The sequence below is a fragment of the Meriones unguiculatus genome, chromosome 16 (assembly GCF_030254825.1).
Source record: "Meriones unguiculatus strain TT.TT164.6M chromosome 16, Bangor_MerUng_6.1, whole genome shotgun sequence".
NCBI lineage: Eukaryota > Metazoa > Chordata > Mammalia > Rodentia > Muridae > Meriones > Meriones unguiculatus.
In genome coordinates, this window is record NC_083363.1 from 23,751,520 (window position 1) to 23,773,651 (window position 22,132).

Consider the following 22,132-nt stretch of genomic DNA (forward strand, 5'->3'; position numbering starts at 1 on the left):
ACTCTGCTCAGGGCCTAGAGTTTCTTGTGCGCTGACCCAGTTTTTACCAGCCACCCAGTCAGGGCAGGTTCACACAGCTGGGCTGTGAGAAGGAGGCCCTATTACAAGACCCTGCACATGGGCCTCAGTACTCTCTTGTGGGTATTTTTATCTTCTGCTAGGTGGGTGAGTGGAAGCTTTGTATACTCGGGAGTCCTGGGATGGCATGGTGAGGTGGAACAGCTCTGTAGATCTCCTTGGAACTCCAGATACCCCAGACATTAGACAAAGATGGCAGCAGAAGAAATAATGAAGTTTGGCCAAACAGCTAGCTAGAGACCCCAAGGCCTCCTGGAACAGAGTGTGATGGGCTCCTGGCTTCCCAGGGACTCTTCCAGCAGGAAGAACCTTTTACACACACACACACACACACACACACACACACACACACACACACACACACATACGTTGGTCAAGGCTGCTTTTAGCTCCAGAGCTGAATGCTGTGATGTGACAGTGACAGCTCTATGAGGTGCTAGGTTTCCTGTGGTAGCTCCACGCCTCAGGGGCGTGGGTGCAGTGACGAAAGTGGCACCATCTATGTCTCCCTGGGCATGGGGCCTCTGGAGGATGTTTCCACCTCTGTCCTTGGCTCATGCAGGAAGTGAAACAGCAAGGCGCCTAGAACCCGTTTCCTGGAGTCCAGTCTCTTGCCCCCAGCCTGTGGGGAGTTAATGTGTCAAGCTTCCGAAATTAGAAATCACGGGAGGAAAAGAATACATTTCAGAACTAGCCGGAAGTTGTTAAGGCTTCTTTGGGGAGAAGGACATCCGTTTTATGGTGTCTGTCCAGGTTCTCTTGCCCAGTAGATACCGATTGAAGGCCTTTTAAGGCCGAAGGACTCCAAGGAAAGCCCAAAGACTCTGAGAACCTAGGGGACCCAGGAGACCTGAGATGTGATCCATGCTTCCATCAAGTTCACCCTTTAGTTGGCAGACAAACAGGTCAACACCCACATTACAATCTAGACCATAGCTCAGATGGTACGGGGCACAGGTGTCCTGGCAACTCCAGCCCATCCTGGGATAGTCAGACCACAGGCATGCTTTTAAACAGAACCCTGTTTTCTGCCATCCAGCTTTCCTGCTGGCGACATAGTGAAACTGACCCCGGCTTCAGGTACTCGTGGACTCTGCCCCACCTACGTCACCGGCATAGTCCATCCCTTGTCCACGGCTAGTGGACACGCTGTCCAGGCAGAGTGAACTGAGACTTCTCAGCTTTGACTGGGAGGGTCCCCTTCTTCCTCTCTCTCCCTCCTCTTTTCTCTTCCTTCCTCTCTCCTCTCCTTTCTCTTCTTTCCCTCCTTCTCTCCCTTCCCTCTCTCTTTTTCTGTCACACTTTCTCCCCTATCCCTTTCTCTGTCTCTTTCCTCTCTTTCTCCCTCTCTCCATCTCTCTCTCTCTCTCCCTCTATCCCTCTGTTGGTGTCTCTTTTTCTTCTCTATTTCTCCTCGCCTTTTCTTCCTTTCCTCTCTCTCTTCCTCTCCCCCCATTTCCCTCTCTTACTCCCTCTTTCCCTTTTTCTTCTTCTCCCTCTTTCTGAGAAGTAAATAGTCAGGGTAAATTCTAGAAGTCATCTTGAAATATTATGGGAGTCAGCCTCAGAGAATGAAAGACAGAGACAAGGTTCTTGGAGACATTTTGATGGGGGTCACACCAATCCTGAAATCCTTTGTCCTCTGAACTTCCAATCCTGATGGGGATTATACATTCCCTTCTGTTCATCCCATCTTGTTTCTTTTTTCTTTAACATTCTGCTTGTTTTATTGTTCTTATAATTTTTAACACACAGCCATAACCCAAGCAGGCCTTTCTCCCTGAGCTAGTTCACAAGTTCATAATTGAAATGGATTTAAAAGAAATTTTGGGGAGGTCTTATGTAGTGAAGGCTGGCCTTGGATTTCCTAGGTAACCGAGAATGACCTTGAACTTCTGATCCTCTCCCCACCTCTCAGGTACTGGAATTACAGGCACGAACCACCCTGCCCAATTTGTCCAGCCCTGGACACCCTGCGTGCTAGGCAAGTGCCTGGAGTCTCTTCGTGATGACATTGCCCAGAGAAAGACACAAACTGAGGGCTAGGTAGGTGGCTCTGTGACTAAAGGTGCTTGCCCCACAAGTGTAAGGACCCACCTAAAAGCTAGGTTTGTAGCGTTTGTAATGCCAGTGCTCCTGCAGGTACTGAGAGGCAGAGGAAGCCCAAAAACAGTAAGGAAGTTGGAAGGTGAGGACCAACACCTAAGGTGCTGATTTCACATACAAATGCATTGTCATGCAACATTCCCATACATGAACACACCACACACACACACACACACACACACAGAGAGAGAGAGAGAGAGAGAGAGAGAGAGAGCGCTCAGGTGGTCCAGTGGACACCCAGGTAGAGGACTTTACAACCCGGTGATCAAGAAGTGGCAGTAGGCAAAGGAAAGCTACAGCTGCCTCCCTGGAGCGACATAGCAGTCACATGGACATGGCTCCCCATGGACTGTGAGAGTGAGCACTGAAGGCTCCTGATTATTCCGAACTGCCATGCTGCTTCCATGGCACAAGCGTAACGGTGCAGCCTGAGAGTAGGACTGTGGAGGCCCGAGATCTCAGGCTCCTTTGTAAAATGGGTGTATGCATGTTAGATACTTTTTAGCTGCTGACAAAATAGCTGCCAGAAGCAACTTATGGAAGGAAAGGGTCATTTTGGCGCTCAGTTGGAGGGGACATTCCATCATGGTGGTAAGAGGTTGTCTGTGGCAAAAGGAAGGACAGACACTGGTCACATTGTATCTACGCAGAGACAGCGATGCATTCTCAGATCACTTTCTTCTTGTTTCTTTTTTTGTTTTTTTGAGATAGTGTTTCTCTCTGTAACAGCCCTGGCCATCCTGCAACTTGTTGCTCTGTAGCCCAGGCTGGCCATGAACTCAAAGATCGGCCTGCCTCTGCCTCCCAAGTGCTGAACTACTCCACAGTGCCTGGTTCTTCTTGTTTCTTTTGATTGCGTCTGGGGCCTCAGCTCATGAGGTGACACCACCTGTGTTCAGGGAACGTCTTCCCACCTCAGTGTATCCTCACTGGAAAAGTCCTCACAGACACACCCAGAGATGTGTTTCCATGGTCACTATGAATCCATCAAGTTGACCATGAAGTCTAAGCATCTCAATGTAAATAGCTCTGTGCAGTACTGGGCCTGCTGGGGGATCAGTGGTCTCTCCATACTGCCTCTCCAGGGCCCAGCTGCATAAGCGCCACCAGGAGGACAGCTGTTGGAAAAGCAGGCTGGCTCCTGGTACCCTTCCACACCCGGCATCCTCACCCTACCCTCTTCTCAAGAGTGGACCATGGCGATACACAGCTGGGGCGGTCAAATTGAGAGCAGACTCCAAGAACACACGGCTTTGGTGGCCGGGAGACTCAGCTTTGTCAACACCATGGCCTAACCATGAGGCCACACTCCCTGGAGTGTTGGCAGGAAAGACAACCAGAGTGGTAACAGGAACTGGGGACACACATGCAAGGGACACACATGAGATGGGGGGGGGTGAGAAAGGGCCGTTGCTCCCCAGTGTCCTCCCCCAGGCAGAGCCAGGAAGGGTTGGGGAAGAAGGGAAGAAGGTGGGGGAGGGTCCAGTGTGTGGTCCTTCAACTTTTTCAGGCATCTTTCTGTAGGGGAGAGTGGGAGGGGGAGGAGCTTTCAAGTTACTGGTGAGATTCAAGCCCTTTTTTCCTGGCCTTATTTTGTCCCAGTAATCACTCTGGTAAAAGATTCCATTTTATTGAGGTTGTGGCAGAATGGGGAGAAGAAGCTAAAGAGGAAGGAAGGAGGAGGAGGAGAGAAGATAAGGGACTGAGAATTCAGGCCCTTATGCTTGCAAGTCTCTTACCTACTGCGCCATGTGTCTCTGCGTACTGGCTCAGTGCTGGACACGTATGCTGGCCTATGGGTCTCGCTTGCTGAGTGTATGATACCCACAGCAGGGTTGGCTAAATGTCCTACTGGGTCTGTGTCTCGGCCTTCTTCCTGGGGACTGTCTCTGGCTGATCCTTTTCTTTGAGCCCCCATACTCAGTCACATTGAAGAGCGGCAGACAAGCCTGGTTCCAGGAGGCTCACAGCCAACGTATGACCTTGGAGTGCTTGCTTTTTTTAAAAACATAAAAATATACAATTTGAATTTTCATCATGGAAACAATTGTGTTGCTAGGACTTCCAGGCGGGTCCCGTCTCGGCTAGTTCCTAGTTTCAACTGCCTCTTAAGAGGCAAAACACAATTCCTCCAGGAAACAATGGCCTGCTATTATATTTAAGACCCGTGTGCCCCTGGCCCTCCTGTCTGAGCCCTCACCTTCCTGTCTCTGTGTCTGGGGCTCTCTGGGTCATCCAGCTGCCAGGCCCTTACCAGGACCTCACTGTCTCCAGTTGCTGGTCGCATCATGAGCCCCAAGAAGCCAGACAAACCCCTTCTAAGCTAGAAACAAATCCCCTTCTCCACCCTTCCTGGGTCTGCTGAGCATCTGCTGGCCCCTGGGAGTCAAGTATTTTTGAGTGAGAGATGGAAAGTCAGAGTCACTTAGTGGGACCCGCGTCTCTGGATTGGAAGGAAAGCTGCCACTGCCACTGCCACTGTCGGATGCTGGAAGCTTTCAGAATACCTCCCTCCCTCCCCCTTCACCACCCACAGCCACTGTCCTAGTAATTGGCTAGGGCAGAGTTCTTGTCAGGCTGGGTACCAAGATAGGTGACTGAGGTCCTTTCTGCTGTGAGGTTGGATGATGCCTCAACGGCCCAGCTCAGGTCCCTGTAGGAGTCACCACTAAACGGAAGAGACAAAGAGCAGCCACGTAGATATAGTCATATGCAGGGACAGAAAAGAGGAAGCTTATGGCCAGTGGCCCAAACTTGTCCTCAGAAAAGCCCTGGGGTCCCCAGTGATGACAGAGCCCCCTTTTCTGCCATTCACAGAACCACTGGTTGCCCTTTTCCAGGCCCAACTCTACTCTTTTCAAAGATACTGTGACCGTGGAGAAAGGAGTGACATCCTTATTGCAGACACCATTAGACACCCCATGGCACTTCCTCTTGGAAGACAAAAGGCCACTGTGAATCCGGAAACGGTGGAGTGCTATTCCTGATGAGCCAGGCTGGACTTTGGCCGCCCCTCTGGCCACCGGTATCTTACATAGTACATTGCTGGTAAGTCCTTGGTAGCCTTCTACTCAAGGGCTGCCATCCCGTCTGCCTGACTTTGGCTTTTGGTGGAGTGGATTGTGTGAGGCATGCCTTCACTATGTTGCTTTGGCTGGCTTGGAAGTCACCAGGCTGGCCTCAGCTGTCTCTCTAGTACTGCATGTACCATGTCAGACTGCCATCCTGATTTTACTAGCCCTTTAACAGATTATCAGACAATGGATTTTTGTTTGTTTGTTTGTTTCTGCTTTTGAGTTAGGGTCTCACTATGTAGCCCAGGCTGACTTCCAATTCATGACCTTTCCATTTGGGTCTTCTGAGAGCTGAGATTATAAGTGTGTGCTGCGATGCCTAGCTTAAAGGGACTCCTTTACATCTTAAGTTTTATTTCAGGGTAGGGTTTCTGGGACACAGTTTCAGATTGCATGTCTGGACTCCATTTGGGGTCAAGTTGTGACAAATTCGGCAAGAGTAAAAGTTTTCTGAACATGTTAACCACAATTAATTAATGTGAAATAAAGTCACGGTGCTTCCGGCTCATGGTGCCTAGCCATGCTGCATTCTGTAATGTCACTGCTGCCTCTGAATGCACAGCATGTTTCTTTGAACCACATACGGAGTACATGACATGACAATGATGAACATTGCCTTGAAACACCCTCGGCTATTGTATGTTACAAAGAGCAGGGTTTTGTTTTTGTTTTTGTTTTTTTAAATCATGCACAGAGCTTTTCTGCTCTTATAGGAACAATGGTTAATATGGCTGATGAAGAGGCTCAGTAGGTAATGCTGGATGGATGAGCTTGATGACCTGGGCTCCACCCCTGGAGCCCATGAGAGGGAGGTGAAGAGAACCAACTCCATAGAGCCGTCTTCTGCACTCCACAAACACACTGCACATGCCCTCCCCCATATGATAATAATAAAAATTCAAAAATTAAATATGGAAAACAAAGACTTAATGTTTTTCTGGCTATCATTCCTCAGCATGTCTCAAAATAGTGTATCTTTGGATTGTATTGTGTTAATATGTTTTATTTTACAAATTGCAGTTTGAGTTGCTGACAAGATTCATTAAGAATAAGTCATTATGGACTTGGAGAGTTGACTCAGCAGCTAAGAGCTCTTGTTGCTCCTGGAGATGACCAGGGTTCAATTCCTTGCACCTGCATGGCAGGTCGTGCGTAACTCATTCCCAGGGTATCTAATGCCCTCATCTGACCTCTGTGGGTACCAGGCATGCGTGTGGTGCACACACATGCAGGTAAAACACACATTACATAAACTACTAAAATTAATTAAATGAATTTGGGCTTGAGAGTAAGCATAATTTCCAATTATTTCTGAAGTTACTATAAAAACATTTCTGTCATTTTGTACATTGTGGTCATGTGATGTGTCATGATCAATAATGGCGGTTAATAATGTCAAAATACTGATCACTCTGGAAAACAATGAGGGTTCCCTATGTCCTGTAATATAAAATATTTAGCCAGGATTTAATTCTTCATGTAAAAACAGACAAACACATTTATAGGTAAATTTTCTCTAATCTTTAATACTAAATGTTAAATATTAAAATTATGTGCATATTGAAGAATTGTTTTAAAATATTTTATAATTTATTATCAGCAGATATTTAAATGAATTATATTATATATTTCATAACTATATGTTTTATTTGTTTTATATAATAGATGTCCAGGATCCTGGAAAATTCTTGGGTGACAGGGATCATGAGTGGAAAAAGTTTAAGAGGCCATGCTGGGAGTGGAGGTCCGTGGACTTGGAAATAGGTGAAGGGGAGGGAAAAGCCACAGCTAACAGGGAAGAGAAGGACCAAGCTCAGAGGGAAGGGGACCCCTGGAAGACACAAAGAAATACCAGCAGCTCAGCTGAGAGCTCTGGATCCAGCTGACTGAGCCCTGTACTTCTGAGTGTCAGAATATCGGGGCCCTTCAGTCCTCATGCATTCTAAAGGAAATGTTAAACAAGTCTCAGTGCCTCACACCTGGAATCCTAGAACCTGGGAAGCCGGGGTCGGGGTGGGGGATCATGAGTCAGGACCAGCCTGAGCTACTTAGGCAGACTCTGATTTAACAAAATCAAAAGCTCAGTGAATGCGCCCTGGGATGACTCCAAGCAAATACACCAGGCACGAGACCCAAACCTTCAACCTTGGCCAGTGCCACGATCCGTGCTTACTTTTGATTCCATGGAGGAGTAGAACCTCCACATCTGCATAACATTTGGGCATCAAGAGATGCTGTTGGGCTCAGCTGGTGCCAGGCTCCCATGGACTTCTTGAAGGTTCCCACCTGGTTTAGCAGTACTGCCTGGGTGGTCTGGGTGTCCTTGGTTCATGGGGCTTTGCAAACACAACCCAAGAAAGCAAAGGGTTTGTTTGTTTTTGGGGGGAAGAATCTTCTCTTTAACCAGAGGGTGCTTAGAAGGGAGGGTTAGGGATCTGAGAAGCCCAGAACCATGCTGTCATGGAGGAAGCTTCAGCAGGGCCTTGGCATGCCCAGCCTGTCTCAGGAGCACTGCAAAGGGACCTTGGAGTATCACACCAGCAGCCCAGGGACCCCTGTAGATGCAGGGTGGACAGACTTGGGTGGAAGCCTGTACTTTGGTTCTGATTGTCCTCTCCCACTGCACAGACCCTGAATAACACTCCAGTGTCACTCTGACCCTTGCTCTGCTCAAGCTGCCCCTGTGTCTGGTACCTAAGCCCTTTCTCTCCCATGTACATTTCCAGCTTCCACAGGGGGTGTCCTTCCTGGCCTTCATTGTCACTTTGTGAGCCTGTAGCCGGTGGCAGATGCCTTCCTGAGCTCCAGCACAGGGGCTCAGCAGGAGCTTCAGACCACTGGGAGGCAGGAAAACAGGGTTCAAATCGAGCCAGGACTCTTCTCGTAAGATGTCAAAAGATAGGAGAGGATCTGACCAGTATGGTAAGAAAATATTCTTGATGTTAAACAAAGGATTGCTGGGGCTGAGTGTACTGGAGTGCTTGCCAGCATGCACAACGCCCTGGGTCCCATCTCTAGCAGGGCATACACTTGGGATGGGCGTGCATGCCAGAAATCTTAGACCTCAGAAAACAGAGGCAGGAGATTAGTTCAGTTCAGAGACATCCTCTGCTACATGTTGAGTTTGAGGTTAGCCTGGGCTACATCATATCCTGTCTCAAAGAAACAAATGAACAACAACAAAACCAAAGCAAAACAAAACAACAAAAAAAAAACCCAACCCACCCCCCAAAACAAACAAACAAACAAACAAACAAAAGGGCCACTAAAGGCACAGTCAGTGGAATGTTTCTGGCTGTCCTTCATAGCTCCATTTTATATATTGAAGGCCAGAGTAATGGAAGTAATGACTATTTCTTACCTACTGTCTGTACTTTGAGCACCTGCTAGCGGTTTTCCAACTCACTCACTTCATTTAGCCTTCCTTTATGGCTATAAAATAGGAGACCCAGAAAGGATAGGTGAATTTCCCAGAGTCACAGCTAGAAAATACTGACTCATTCTAAGGCACTTCTGCCAAGGAGAGGACCCACTGGGAAGCCTCTACCCCGCCGCAGTCAGTCACAATCCTGTAGACTTGGAAATGAAACATAACCCGGTCTGGAAGGGTGGGTGGACAACCAACAAAACGGACCACCGGCTGGGAAAACGGGACAAGGGAGAGGTTGTAGAGAGGCTTTGGGAGAGTCAAGATGGTCACTCAGGCTGGTGGTCAGGACTGCTGTTCAGTTCGGACTGGAAGGCAGATGGAGAGCTGTCGTGAGAGCTCAATGAGGGCAGATGAAAGCTGTTTTGGACATTCAAGGGAAGGAAAGGGACTGGAGAAAAAGAGGCCAAGAGGAGGGTTAAGCCAGAAAAAATAAACTAGAAAGAAACAGAGGACGACGATGAGGCCCAGGGAACGGACGCTCCGATAAGTGGTAATTGCTACCATCCGCGAACTGTTTTTCACCAAACTGCTGTGCACACATTATCTCATTCCATTTAATCCTATGAAGTAATCATGACCAATCCTGATTGCCGAGCCCCGTTCAGTGCCAGATACTCTGTGTGCGACTCTCAAAGCCCTGTCGACAGCCGCAGAGGCTCGGCTTTAGCATCCTCTCCTGTCTGCCATCTCATTGGAGATTCAGAGCACTTAAGGAGCGTACCTAAGATTGCAGAGCAGGTCCACTATACGGGTTTGACACATGGCTCAGATCTGAGACCCCGAGATTCTGCCAGGCCCAGTGAGCACCTTGGAGCCCTCCATTCCATTCCGGCGCCATAAAGGCCCTTTGTCTTACCAAAACCTACTGCACAATGAGCCTGGAGCATTGGATGCCATGAACGCTCTCAGTCTACCTGGGTGTCTGAGCCCGTTCCTGCTGGTCCCTGTGTCCTGTGGGCTCCTCCTGGAGGTAACTGTTCCAGATGCCTGAAGTGGGCTGAAGGGCAGACAGGCCTGAGAGCAGACACACTTCAGACCATCAGCGCTCCTAATGTGAGGAACAGGGGCACTGTCCTAGGTTTCAGGCTTACATGGGAAAAAGGACCCAGGAATATAAGAGCTATGATAGGCAAGGCAGGAGCCAAGTGACAGAGTCGGTCAATGGAGGAGTGGGTGGCAGGGACAGCCTGGGCCTCATCTGGGACCAAGCAGGGGTGCATGGCTACTTGGGTTGTGTATACTCAGGGGTGTCAGCCCACACAGCCAGGTCCCAGGTGGGAGGCACCCCCTCGCTTGCCACTGACTATTTTGGCTATATGATGGGGATACTGGAAACTCTGGGGACCAGCTGCAGGGAGGTAGACCCCAGATGTCTTCTCAGCTCTTGGGGTGCTGGCCAAGTGGACAAGGCACACCTAGCTGTAGATCCCCACAAACATGTGCTAACTCCTAGTACAGCAGAGGCAGACTGACCCCAAGAAAAAAAACTCAGAGAGAAAAATGCCCTGAGTGCCAAACTTCAGAAGACACAAGAAGTCCCACAAGGAGCTGTCCTAAGGGACATGAGGCTTTTACTAGCATCTCTGAAATGTCCCAGAGGTAAACTGAACCTCTTTTGATAGCCAGAGTGACTGAAATCAGACTTTCCTTTTGGTTTTTTGAGATAGGATTTCTCTGTGTAGCCTTGGCTGTCCTAGACTTGCTTTGTACACCAGGCTGGCCTCGAACTCATAGAGATCTACCTGCTTATGCCTCCCTGAGTGCTGGGATTACAGGAGTGAGCCACAGTGCCCAGTTGAAGTCAGTCTTTGTTATCTTGCCACTTTGAAAAGTCTTTTGGCCTTGAGTATGGTTTTTTCTTCTTTATTTTATGTATGTATTATACATAGATAAGTATGAAATATTATGTATTTCAGACTAGTTTCAAACTCCATAAATAACCAAGGATGATCTTAAACTCCTAATCTTCCTGCCTCTACCTGCTGGGATTACAGTCTTGAGCCACCACACCAGCGTGATGCTGGGCTCAAACTCAGGGCCTTGTCCATGCTAGGCAAGCTCTCTACCAGCTCCCAGGCGCAGGGTGATTTTTCTCCTTCCCCTCTTGTTCTTTAGCTAGCAATTGGTATTTCAATTTGAGAACCTGCTGCATACAAACTCGGATTTTGACTCCTCCCCCTCCCTGCCCCCAGTGGGAAGGCCTGGCAACGTGAGGCTAGTGCTCAGTCTCAGATGCCACGCTGGACTCCGATATCCCTCAGAGCCCCTTTCTCTCACCTAGACCTAGCACCCAAAAATCTGTGACTGGAAATGGAGTTTTACAGATGGCTCTGCATGGGGAGGAATGTCTCCTGAGGAGCATGGCCTTGCAGGGGTGAGGGTATGTGCGCATACCCGAGACAGAGAGATGACTTGGGGGTGGACAGAGCAACTGCTTTTCTGTGTGCCGTGGGGCCTTCACCTGCAGAAAATGAGACTCATGCCACCTTCCCTAGGACAGGAATGGTGTGGTCTGGGAAGGACAAGGACAAAGCCTTTTTAAGGGAGTGATAACTGTCCCCAAAGCCCTGAGTAAGTAACTCTTGTCAAGGAGAGGAGGGCAGGCCTTTCTCAGGTCTTCACTGGCAGAAGACAGTTTCAGTCTCCAGGTCCAGAGTGAGGAGGGAACCCTGTCAGGAGCAATGGGAAAGTTTCCTGAGACCCCCAGGAAGGCTAAATGGTGACCTCAGCTTTCCACTGTGGTCCCCTGGTTGTCATGTGCTGCCATGTCCCTGGCAAAGCCAGAGCCACCTGGGTTTCCTGCAATCACAGGAAGTCAAGCCTGACGTTGACCATGGGAAGTGAGAGTCTCTCCTGAGGCTCACAGGGACCTTTCCTCTGGCCAGAGATCGGCAATGCCACAGTTTCTGAGAGCTTCAGAGAAGCTTTTGCTGGGTGTGGGAGGAGACGTTGTATTGTCCCATGGGTCAGAAGCAGCTCTGTGGCCTTGAGTCAGGAGAGGTATTCATGACAGGCTTCGTACTGGGAGCTGCCAAAGGAGGATTCCTGATGCTGCCATCCCATAAACTCAGGCAAGTTAATGCAACCTCCAGAACAGTCTCTCCCTGGGCTGCGTGGTGAGTTTCACAGGAGATTTCAACTCATGGAAGCCAATATTTGCTTTATTGATTTCTGGCCCTGAACCAGGCAGGAAGTCTCTGTCAGCCCAACATCTGCTTAAGAAAAATGACTGAAATCCAGAGCCAGGGGTGACTCTGAGCTTTCAGAAGACTGGTACCTGAGCATCAAAAGGGGTCCACTGGCATTAGAGAGCCCTGAGGCCTCATGGACTGGCCTGTTTGCTGCCCACACACTATCTGGCTAGAGCCTGAAGAAGGCAGAAGAGATGGGAGCATCTAGTTAGGGTGCTTCTAGGCAAGGCATCATGGGAATATTTATGTAGCTGCACAGTTCCATGCAATGCCATCTGCCCCCTTGCAGTTTGGAAAAGCATCTGACTTCATCTTGCTGTGTGGTCTCTTCCTTCCCATCCATCAAATAGCCAACTTCCCTGGTGCTTCTGCCTCAGGGAGAGAATATGTCTGAATGAGGATGCAGAAGGAGCCTATTCCTTTTCCTAGAAAACCCCCCAGTTGTGGAAGGGATGTGGAAACAACAGGAGCCAGGTCTGGGAGAGGAAGGGGACTCTCCCAGGACCAAGCAAGGCCCAGAGGAGGAAAAGGGTTATTCATGCTGACAAGGTCAAGTCTTAAACAGCCCTGTGGTGGTTTGAACCTTGATCAAACCACCATAGGCTCGAACGTTTGAATGCTTGATCCTCCTGGCTGGTGCAATGTTTGGGAAGGATTAGGAGGTGTGGCCTTGATGGAGGAGGTGTGTCTCAGGGGAGGGCTTTATGGTTTCAGAAGAATCATGCCATTCTCAGTGTCCTTTCTATGGCTAGTGCTTGTGGATCAGGACATGAACTCTCAGCTGCTGTCCCAGCTGCTTGTGACCATGCCCTGACTCTGCCACTATAGACTCCAACCTCTGAAACCAGAAGCCCAATTAAATGCCTTTTTTTTTTCTTTTTCTGGTTTTTCAAGACAGGGTTTTTCTGTGTGGTCCTAGCTGTCTTGAATTCTATTCTATAGAACAAGCTGGCCTTGAGCTCACAGAGATCCTCCTGCCTCTGCCTCCCAAGTGCTGGGATTAAAGGAGTGCACCACCAGCATCCAGCTGCCTTAAAAAAAAAAATAAGTTGACTTGCCAATGGTGTTTTTTTTTCACAGCAATAGAAGAGTAACTAATGCAAGCCCTTGCAGATTTTCCCCTCTACCAGAGTGCAAAGTCAATAAATGAGTCTTGGGCGACAAGAAATGGTGGTGGGTCTGTGCATGCAAGGTTATGGGACAAGTCTGTTTTGATCAAGTTGACAAATGACGTAGACCACCTTTCTCTTCCCCTTGGGTACTCCATCATCCTTCTGGGGAAAAGGAGGTGATATGGAGTTGTTTGAGCCTGAAGTATACCCACAGCTGGTGTGGGGAAGGCAAACTGAACGTAAGGCCAACTCTAGTAAATGGATGAAGTGCTATGCCTGACCTATAGAACTCACTAAGGCCTAGCTACTAGCAACAATTCCATGGTCTCAAAGTCCTTTCTCCTAACAAACCTCATTCTTGAAAGGGTAAGTGTGTGTCAGGTGCTTCTTTCTGTGTGATTCTTATATCTGACACACATGAGGGTGTTTGTACCTTCCCTGACCATGGCAAGCTCCAGCTGTTAGTCTAATGTAGACAGTGTATCCAGGGATGCTATGGAGGGCCCAGAGCTGCATGTCTATCATTCAGTTATCTTTCTGCTCAAGTGGATGCTGTCTCCTGGGAAGTGCCCATTCAGCCTCTAGGAACCCTCAGTCTCCCTGAGATCAAATGTGGTACTGTTCCCAGCCCACGCATGCCTTTCCACCTCCCCCAGGTCTTCAAAGTGCTCTGTAGCTTTGTCTCCACCCTGTGATTTTTCTGCTCTGCCTTTGTGACTTCTCCCCAGCTGACACTCACAGGACCTGGCAGGGCTAACCTGGGCCTAGTTCAGCAGGGTGGGTGCTAGAAGATCACAGATTGTTGTCTGGGGCGACCAGAAGCCAGTTAGTCCTCTGTCAATGGAATGAGGAGGAGAAAGAGCTTAGCATGGATAACAAATGGCACATTCCAGCCAGCATCATCACTGTCAACATCATTGCTGTTACTGTCCTGCTCTCAGCCAGTGGTTCTCATGTGAGTCGTGACCCCTTTGGGAGGAATCACATATCAGATAGTTACATTAGGATTTGTAATAGCAGCACACTTACAGTTACGAAGTAATGATGAAATCATTTATGGTTGGGGCTCACCACAACATGAGGGGCTGTGTTAAAGGGTCACAGCGTTAGGAAGGTGGAGAAGCACTGGTCCAGGCTCTGGCCGCCACTTTGTTACATCGACCCTCTCACCTCAGCTTCCTTGCCTGTGTAGCAAGGATGGCAGTGCCACCTTCCTGGGGTTCTTCCAAGCACCAGACAAAATAACGGATATGAAACTCCTTTGGAAAAATATGAGTAAGTCCACGCTCTTGACGTTCAGATTGTCTCCATCTTCACACAAAGCCAGACACACTTCCCCTGTGAGGATGTGACAGTCACCATCCTTTGTGGGAGCTCAAGTGTGAATTTTACAGCTTGCTCTTGAGCTCGAAGAAAATTCTCACAAGTTAATACTTCTGACCAAGACAAGCCAGCAAACAAGTGAAAAACCAAGTTTCAAGAAAAATAGAGCTGGAATCTGGAAGCTGGAGCACCAGCAGGAGGATGTACTAAGCCTGAGCTAATCCTGCAGCAGAATGGGACAGTGTAGAGCATGGAGGGGAAACCTGTGATTCCAGGACTGCTCAGGCAGGACAGGGTAGGACTGCAGGCTGAGGCCAGCCTGCTCTCCATAATGAATCCTAGCTGTCTCAAAAAACACAAGAGAAACAAACACAACAACAAAAACCAAACCAACTCTAAGAGTTGGGTAATACCTAACCAAAATGGAGGCCTCTGTATCAGTTTTGTCTTGTGCAAAAATGGATTGCTGTGTGGGTGGGGCTCAGTAGCCACCAACAGCTGGTGGTCTCTAGAGAAGAGAGAGGCAGTTTTCCGTTGAAGTGGTGTGTGCTGGTTGGGTTTTGCGAGCTTGACACAAACCTAGACATATCTGGGAAGAGAGAATTTTAATTGAGAAAATACTTTCCTACGATTGGTCTGCAGTCAAGTCTCTCTATTATTTTAATTATTTATGAATAATAATTATTTAAAATAGTTAATTTAAATATTAAACATGTGGTTTAAATATGTACTTATTTAATCGAATATTTATTTATGTTAATTTTATTTAAATTAACGATTGATGTGGACTGGCCAAACTCAAACCGGCAGTGTCATCCATGGGGAGATGGTTCTGGGAGGTATAAGAAAGCAGACTGAGCAAACCATAGGAAGCACCCCTCCATGGCTCTGCCTCAGTCCTGCTGCCAGGTTCCTGCCTTGAGTTCCCTCAGTGGACTGTGGCCTTCTTTGAAGTCAAAGAAGCCCTTTCTCCCCACGTTGCTTTTGGTTACGCTGTTTTATCACAGCAACAGAAACCCTAACGCAGCCAGGGTGTGACAGAGAGGCCCCGTTAGAGCTGAGCAATGCAGGCTCTTATTCTCTGCATGGTGAACACTTGCGGCTCTCTATATCAACCGTCTTTCACTGCAAAAAGCAACTTCTGTGATGACGGTCAAAGGACAAGAACTTAGGTGGTAGTTTACTGTTATGTCCATTTGGGAATAAACTATTAGGTTCTCCTCGATGACTTGGGCAGCCACGGGGCTTTGGAACAATTAACAGTACCAGGCATGAAATGCCTCTACCAGATTGGCCTGAGGGCAAGCCTGGGGTGCATTTTCTTGATTGGCGATTGACATGGTAGAGTTCGGATCACTGGGCAGTGCCCCGCGTGGGTAGGTGGTCCTGAGCTGTATAGGAAAGCAGACTAAGCGGAGCCAGGCAGTAAGCAGCACTCCTCCAGGCTTCTGCTTGCTTCTGCCTCCAGGTTCTTGTCTTGAGTTCTTGGCCTGACTTCTTCCATAATGAACTGTGATGCGGACGTGTCATTCAAATAAATGTCTTCTCCCCAAGTTGCATTTGGTCGTAGTGTTTCCTCACAGCAGTAGAGATACTAAGGTTGTGTTAATTTGACACAAGTTAGAGTTATTTTAGAAAGGAGGACTTCAGTTGAAAAAATCCCCCCACCATACTGTCCTGTGGGTGCGTTTTTTGATTGCTGATTGATAGGCTGGGGCCCAGCTCACTCGGGTAGTGCCACCATAGTCACTGACCTCCTCCTGGGGTTGCTTTTCCTCCTGCCAGTCAAGTTGTTTTAGTAACCACAAATTCCATTCATCTGTTCCCCCCCCCCCAAGAAATGCTTAACTTTCTCCAATTAAAGTTTTCCAAGATTTATTTATCATATATACAATGTTCTTTCTGCATGTACACTTGCACACCAGAAGAGGGCTCCAGATCTCACCGTAGACGGTTGTGAGTCACCAGGTGGTTGCTGGGAATTGAACTCAGGACCTCTGGAAGAGCAGCTTAACCACTCTTAACCACAGAGCCATTTCTCCAGCCCGAATTAGAAGTTTTTTTAAAGGCTTATTTATTGGGGCTGGAGAGATGACTCAGCAGTTATGAGCCCCGGCTGCTCTTCCAGAGCTCAATTCCCAGCAACCATCTCACAACCTTGCATAACGGGACCTGACGCCCTCTTCTGGTGTTCATGAAGACAGAGCACTCATGTACATAAAATCCATAACAAAATGAGTCTTTTTTAAAAAATGTTCTGTGTGTATCCCTGTGCGCCACGTGCATGCCTGGTGCCCGAGAAGATGAGAAGAGGCTGTAACTGGAGCTGCGAGCCAGTGTGTAAGTGCGGGACACCCTGAGAGAGCGACAGGTGCTCTGGCCCACTGAGCCAGCTCCCCAGCCTTCCTCCGGTGCTCTGGCCCACTGAGCCAGCTCCCCAGCCTTCCTCCTTCAGTTTAAAACGTACTTTTGCTGAGTCTAATTGTCTTTCAGAACAGGAATACATTTTTTTTCTGGGCCATTCTGTCTTTAAAGGTTTCTGTTGAATATTCAGATGTTATTCTAAAAAACCTGTGTTTATGATTGTCCTGACCTTTTTCTTTTGCAGCTTTTAACATCCTTTTTTTTTTTTCCCCTGTATTTTAACTATGTCATAGGGAGTTATTTTCTGGCCCTGACTATTTGATGTTCTGTAAGTTTCTTTTTCTTTCTTCTTTAGTTTCTTTCTTTTCTTTTTTTTTTAAACCAGGCTTCTCTGTGTAGTCTTGGCTGCCCTCAAACTAGCTTTGTAGACCAGGCTGGCCTCAAGTGACAGAAATTAACCAGCCTCTGTCTCACAAGTGCTGGGGATTTTCATTTATTTTTATTTTATGAGAATTGACTGGTTTTTTTTGCCTCCATGTATATCTGTGTGAGGGCATAGGATTCCCTAGAACTGGAGTTACAGAAAGTTGTAAGCTGCCCTGTAGGTGCTGGGAATTGAACCTGGGTCCTTTGGAAGAACAGCCACTTTTCTCAACCTCTGAGCCATGTCTCCAGCCCCTTATTATGGCACTGTAAGATTCTTATGTCTAAATGGGCATCTCCTTCTCTAGGTTTAGAAATTCCCCTTCTATGACTTTATTCTCTATGTCTTCAACACAATATTCACCTTTTTCTTTTATGTCAATAATTCAGAGGTTGGGTCTTTTTATGGTATTCCAAAAGTCTCCCATGTTCCATTCAAACAAGAAATAAAATTCTCACTTGACCTTTACTGAGTGATCTAGTTTCTTTAGTTTGTCTTCTGTTCTTGTCTCCCTGCTTTCAACATGATCTGTCCTGTTAGTGAGGCCTTCCACTGATGTATAAAATTCTTAAAGAGTTAATAAAAACATTATATTTTCAAAAGATGGAATGATTCTGGATTTTGGGGCCTTGGAAAGCAGAGCCAGGAGGATCAGGAGTTCAAGGTCGTCCTTGGTTACACAGGGAGTTTGAGGCAGCCTGGGCTACCTGACACCCAGTTTCAAAAATATTTTTAAAAAGATAGATGAAAAGATATCTTCACAAAGCAAAACGTTGTCTTCTGACCCCATTCCGCCCTCCTGGTAAAGACGGCTGTTCCTATTGAGAGCTCAGCAGCAGCAAGGTTGGGAGGTGCACTGTAAGGGAAGGGGGTCTGGAATTCTGGAAAAGGGGAGGGGTGCAGCCTGCAGAGCGACAGTGCTGACAAGAGGCTTGGGCCCCAAAGGCACGAGCCATGTCGTAAAGGTCAGATACAGTCTATGTGAAAAACACTGCAAAATCATGGAAGCCATGGAAAAGCCGAGGTCTGGAATGAATTCAGTGATGTGGCCACACAACATAGTGAAGATGAAGCCAGGCAAGGAGGTGACTTGGGTTGGATGACCAGAGGGTCTATGGTGGGACCATTTCAAGAATTGGTGTTGACCTTACCTGTAAGTGGGATGGATAAGCCTGTGTTTACAGATCTAATAGTTAAGACAGAATTTGGATATAATATTGATACGGTTGAAGGAAGAATGTAAAAATTCACAAGATTGGAGAGACTGCCATTCCTTCTCAATTTTAAATTGGTGTTGTAGTTCTTATTTCGCTGAGATAATCTTTGATATTAAAAAGTAAGAGGGGGCCGGAGGGACAGCTCAGTGGTTAGAGCACTGGCTGCTCTTCCAGAAGACCTAGAATTGATTCTCAGCACCCACATGGCGACTCACAACCATCAGTTTCAGAGGAGCCAACATTCTTTTTTAGTCTCTGAGGGTACTCAGGAATGCATGTGGCACACAGACATACATGCAGGTGAAATATCCATATAAATGAAAAAATAATAATAAAAAGTTTTTTTTAAGTTAAGGTATAGAAGCTGTACATTTTTTACAGTTTAATATCCAATTTAATTTTTAAAACTTAATGAAAATATAACTGAATCAAAGCATTTAAAATAAGTATACTCACTACTAACTCCAGCAATTCATTTAAGTCATACTAACTGTGGAATATGAAAATTACATTCAGAACTGTGATTAAGTGTGATTATACTACTTGCACTTTTTTCAATGTTTTACACTTCTGTATAAATTCTATGGTTGGAGCACAAGTTCTCTCTAAAAACATCTTTGTTTGTTTGTTTTTCGAGACAGGTTTCTCTGTGTAACAGCCCTGTCTGTCCTGGAACTCACTCTGTAGATCAGGCTGGCCACAAACTCACAAAGATCTGCCCGCCTCTGCCCCTTGAGTGCTGGGATTACAGGTGTGCAACACATTATCTTCTTAAAATCTGCTTTTTTTTTTCTTGTTCTTCTTAGAATCTTGAGGTGCATATTTGAGCCACAGGCAATATTTAAAATACGAAATTTCAGAACAGGCCTTTCATATTTGGTATTTCACGGGTACAACACAAAGACCTTAAGTCTACAACTGTTAGTGCCTAGACATTCCAGTAAGAATCATTATTCTCTGCAATGCAGAATGTCTATCTTGGTCACTGTTGTAGTGCTGTGAAGAGGCTCCGGGACGAAGGCAACTCTTAACGAAAGAGAGCATTTGATTGGGAGCTTGCTGAGTTTCACAGGCTTAGTCCATTAGCATCATAGCAGGGAGCATGAAAGCAGGCATGGTGCTGGAGCGGTAGCTGAGAGCCACATTCTGGCCTGCAGGCACAGAGAAATGGGTGAGGAGGATGGGGGAGGGAGAGGGGGAGGGAGGGAGGAAGGGTGCAGGGGGGGGGGGTTGGAGCGGGAGGGAAGGAGGAAGAGAACGAGAATAGAGAATGAGATGAATTGAGATGGGACTGTTGTCCTTCCTGCTCAGATGGAAAAGTGTCCTGAGACTCGGAAGCCCAGGAACTATACAGCCCTGAGGGGAGAAGGGAGGCATCCTGAGTCATGGGAGTTCAGGAACCACAAAATTCTGTGAGGAAGCCTCCTCAGTAGAGGCGGTGCAGCTCCCAGGGAGGATATCCCCAGCTGAGCTGACTAGCTCCGGAGTGGAAGCCCCCTCCCCCCTCCACTTGACTTCTCTTCATTGCTTCTTGGCTTCTTGCGGTGAAAGAGTTACACCAGACAGCAAATCTCATAAAAAAAAAAAAAAATTATTGGAAGGGTCCAGAGTGTGGAGGGACAAACCCAGGGTTGGCTGCCCCTGCTCCGGGAGAGGAGAGCAGGGACCTGAACAGTAGGCAGGGCTTATAGAAGCTTCCTTAGGGGGCGGAGCTTTTCAGGGCAGAGGCTTCCAGAGTGAGGATTGGTGGGATTTCAAGTCCTGAGCTTGGGGAGCTCAGGGATTGGTTGGTTTTTGTAGGATGCTCAGGGACTGGTGGCTTTTTCACCTCCTCTTCCCTGTATTGGGCTCGTGGGTTAGGATGGGAAGACCTTCCCAGCCACAGGCGGCTTTGACTGAGGCCCCATGGCTAGGAGGAGGTGCTGCCACTGTGGACAGCTCTGGCAGTGGTATCTCCTGACTGCTGCCGCTGAGGGAGGAAAGAAGGTGCAACCACCACCGTGGACAGCTCCATGGCAGTATTTCGTGTTGGCCGCAGGCTGAGGAGGTGTTGGTGCTGCCATTTTGGCAGATGCTGCCATTTTGACAGCTCCTGTGGTGGTACCTGGTGGCAGCAGGCTGGGGCAGGAAGGAGCGGCTGCCACTTTAGGAGCTCCTGTGGCACGCCACTCTGGGACTATAGACACCAGGCACGAGGATGTTGGCATCAGTTTGCACTTGTGTTGAGGTCAAACTGAGGTCACCAGGCTTGGAGGCGGGCACCTTTACCTGCTGAACCATCTTGCCTGCCATAGATATTGTCTTATGTAACTCTCATGACAGCTCCATAAGGGAAGCCATTCTTTGTGGCCCCTGTTTGGCTATGTACGCTGACTCAAGTAGACTCCCTTTGTATACTTTGTAAATCCTCAAGGCAGGAAAGTGGACAGGAAGCTCCCCACCAGAGAAGCTCCAGCAGGCAGGCTCCACCTCTCCGTCCCCAGACTTCCCTAATGGCCCTAAGGGTCATTTTCTAATGGCTGTAATTGTCATTCTCTGTCCCAAGGTGGAAGAGTGCCCAGACTCTGTCCTACAAGAAAAAACCCTACCAGTCCCCAAACAGAAAAATCCCATCAATCCTTGGGCACCACCATAAGATAAGGATTTGAAATCCCAGCAATCCTCACTCTCAAGGCTCCGCCCTGGAAAGCTCCTCCCCCTAAGAAATCCTGTGTAAGTAACTGCCTACTGTTCACTTTCCTGCTGTCTTCCCCAGGAGCAGGGGCAAGCCACCCCTGGATTTGTTCGTCCCAATAATTTTTTTTTTTTTAATGAGATTTGCTGCCTGGTGTGACTCCCTCATTGGAAGAAGCCATGAAGCAAAGAAGAGAAGAAGGGAAGAAACAAAGAGGTGGAGTGGGGCGCAGGCTCCTCAGTTCAGCTGAGGATACTTTCAGCTAAGAGCTGCAACAGTGAAGAAGGAGCAGTGGCTGAGGCTCCTGAGCTCCTGAGCTCAGCTTGGGGAGACCCTCTCCTGGGAGCTACACAGCCTCTGCTGAGGAGGCTTCCTCTCAGAGCTGGGTAGTTCCTGGACTCCCTTGTCTCAGGGTGCCCTTTCACAGGGGCACTGTCCTACTTCAGAGCTGTGTGGTTCCTGGGCCCCCTGTTTCAGAATACCTTTCCGTCAGAGCAGGAATGCCAACAGCCCCACTTTATAGATGAGTAAACTGAGGTTTATGGTCATTCTGGTGACATCCCATAGCTTGTAAACTGTAGCTCTCAGCCTTGAGCCTAGGTAGTCTGTTCCCAAACCCGCTCTCATGAATGTTTTTGGCATGTCTGCCCCTCCATAATCTCTCATTGTCCATACTCCCTTACCTGACTGGCATTGAGAGCAGGCCTGAATACAGAGGTACCAAATTAACACATTCCTTGGTTGATACTTAAGCAAAACCTCCCCGACCCCATGATTGATCAGTGCTCCTGCTTTTCTGTGACCCTGCAGGGTAAGGGAAAACCTTTGTGACCAGGCCTCCTCTCCAGAAAGCAGGGATGACATCCACCAGCCTGGCAGCCTCCGAGTCTACCAGACTTAGGCGCTGGCTGCGTTTCCAGTCAACCCGACTCGGGTCCTGACAGGGCCCTTGACTTCCTGACAGGGAGAGTATGCAGAAAGCCCTCCAATCCGAGAGACAGGGCCTCTAAAGTCCAGTTATGAGGTGTTACCCATATCTCAAACAACTGCTCCTTTATTGCGTAAGCACACACCAGAAATCTGTCTGCTTTTGGGCAGCAGCTAATGGAAAAACAGAGGGATTTTCCATGTATTTATTA

At 48.0% G+C, this 22,132-nt stretch overlaps 1 pseudogene; it reads left to right on the forward strand.

Annotated features, from left to right (window-relative positions):
* Nucleotides 1-18,103: 18,103 nt before the first annotated feature.
* LOC132648257 (peptidyl-prolyl cis-trans isomerase NIMA-interacting 4-like) lies at nucleotides 18,104-18,345 on the forward strand (annotated as a pseudogene).
* Nucleotides 18,346-22,132: the final 3,787 nt, after the last annotated feature.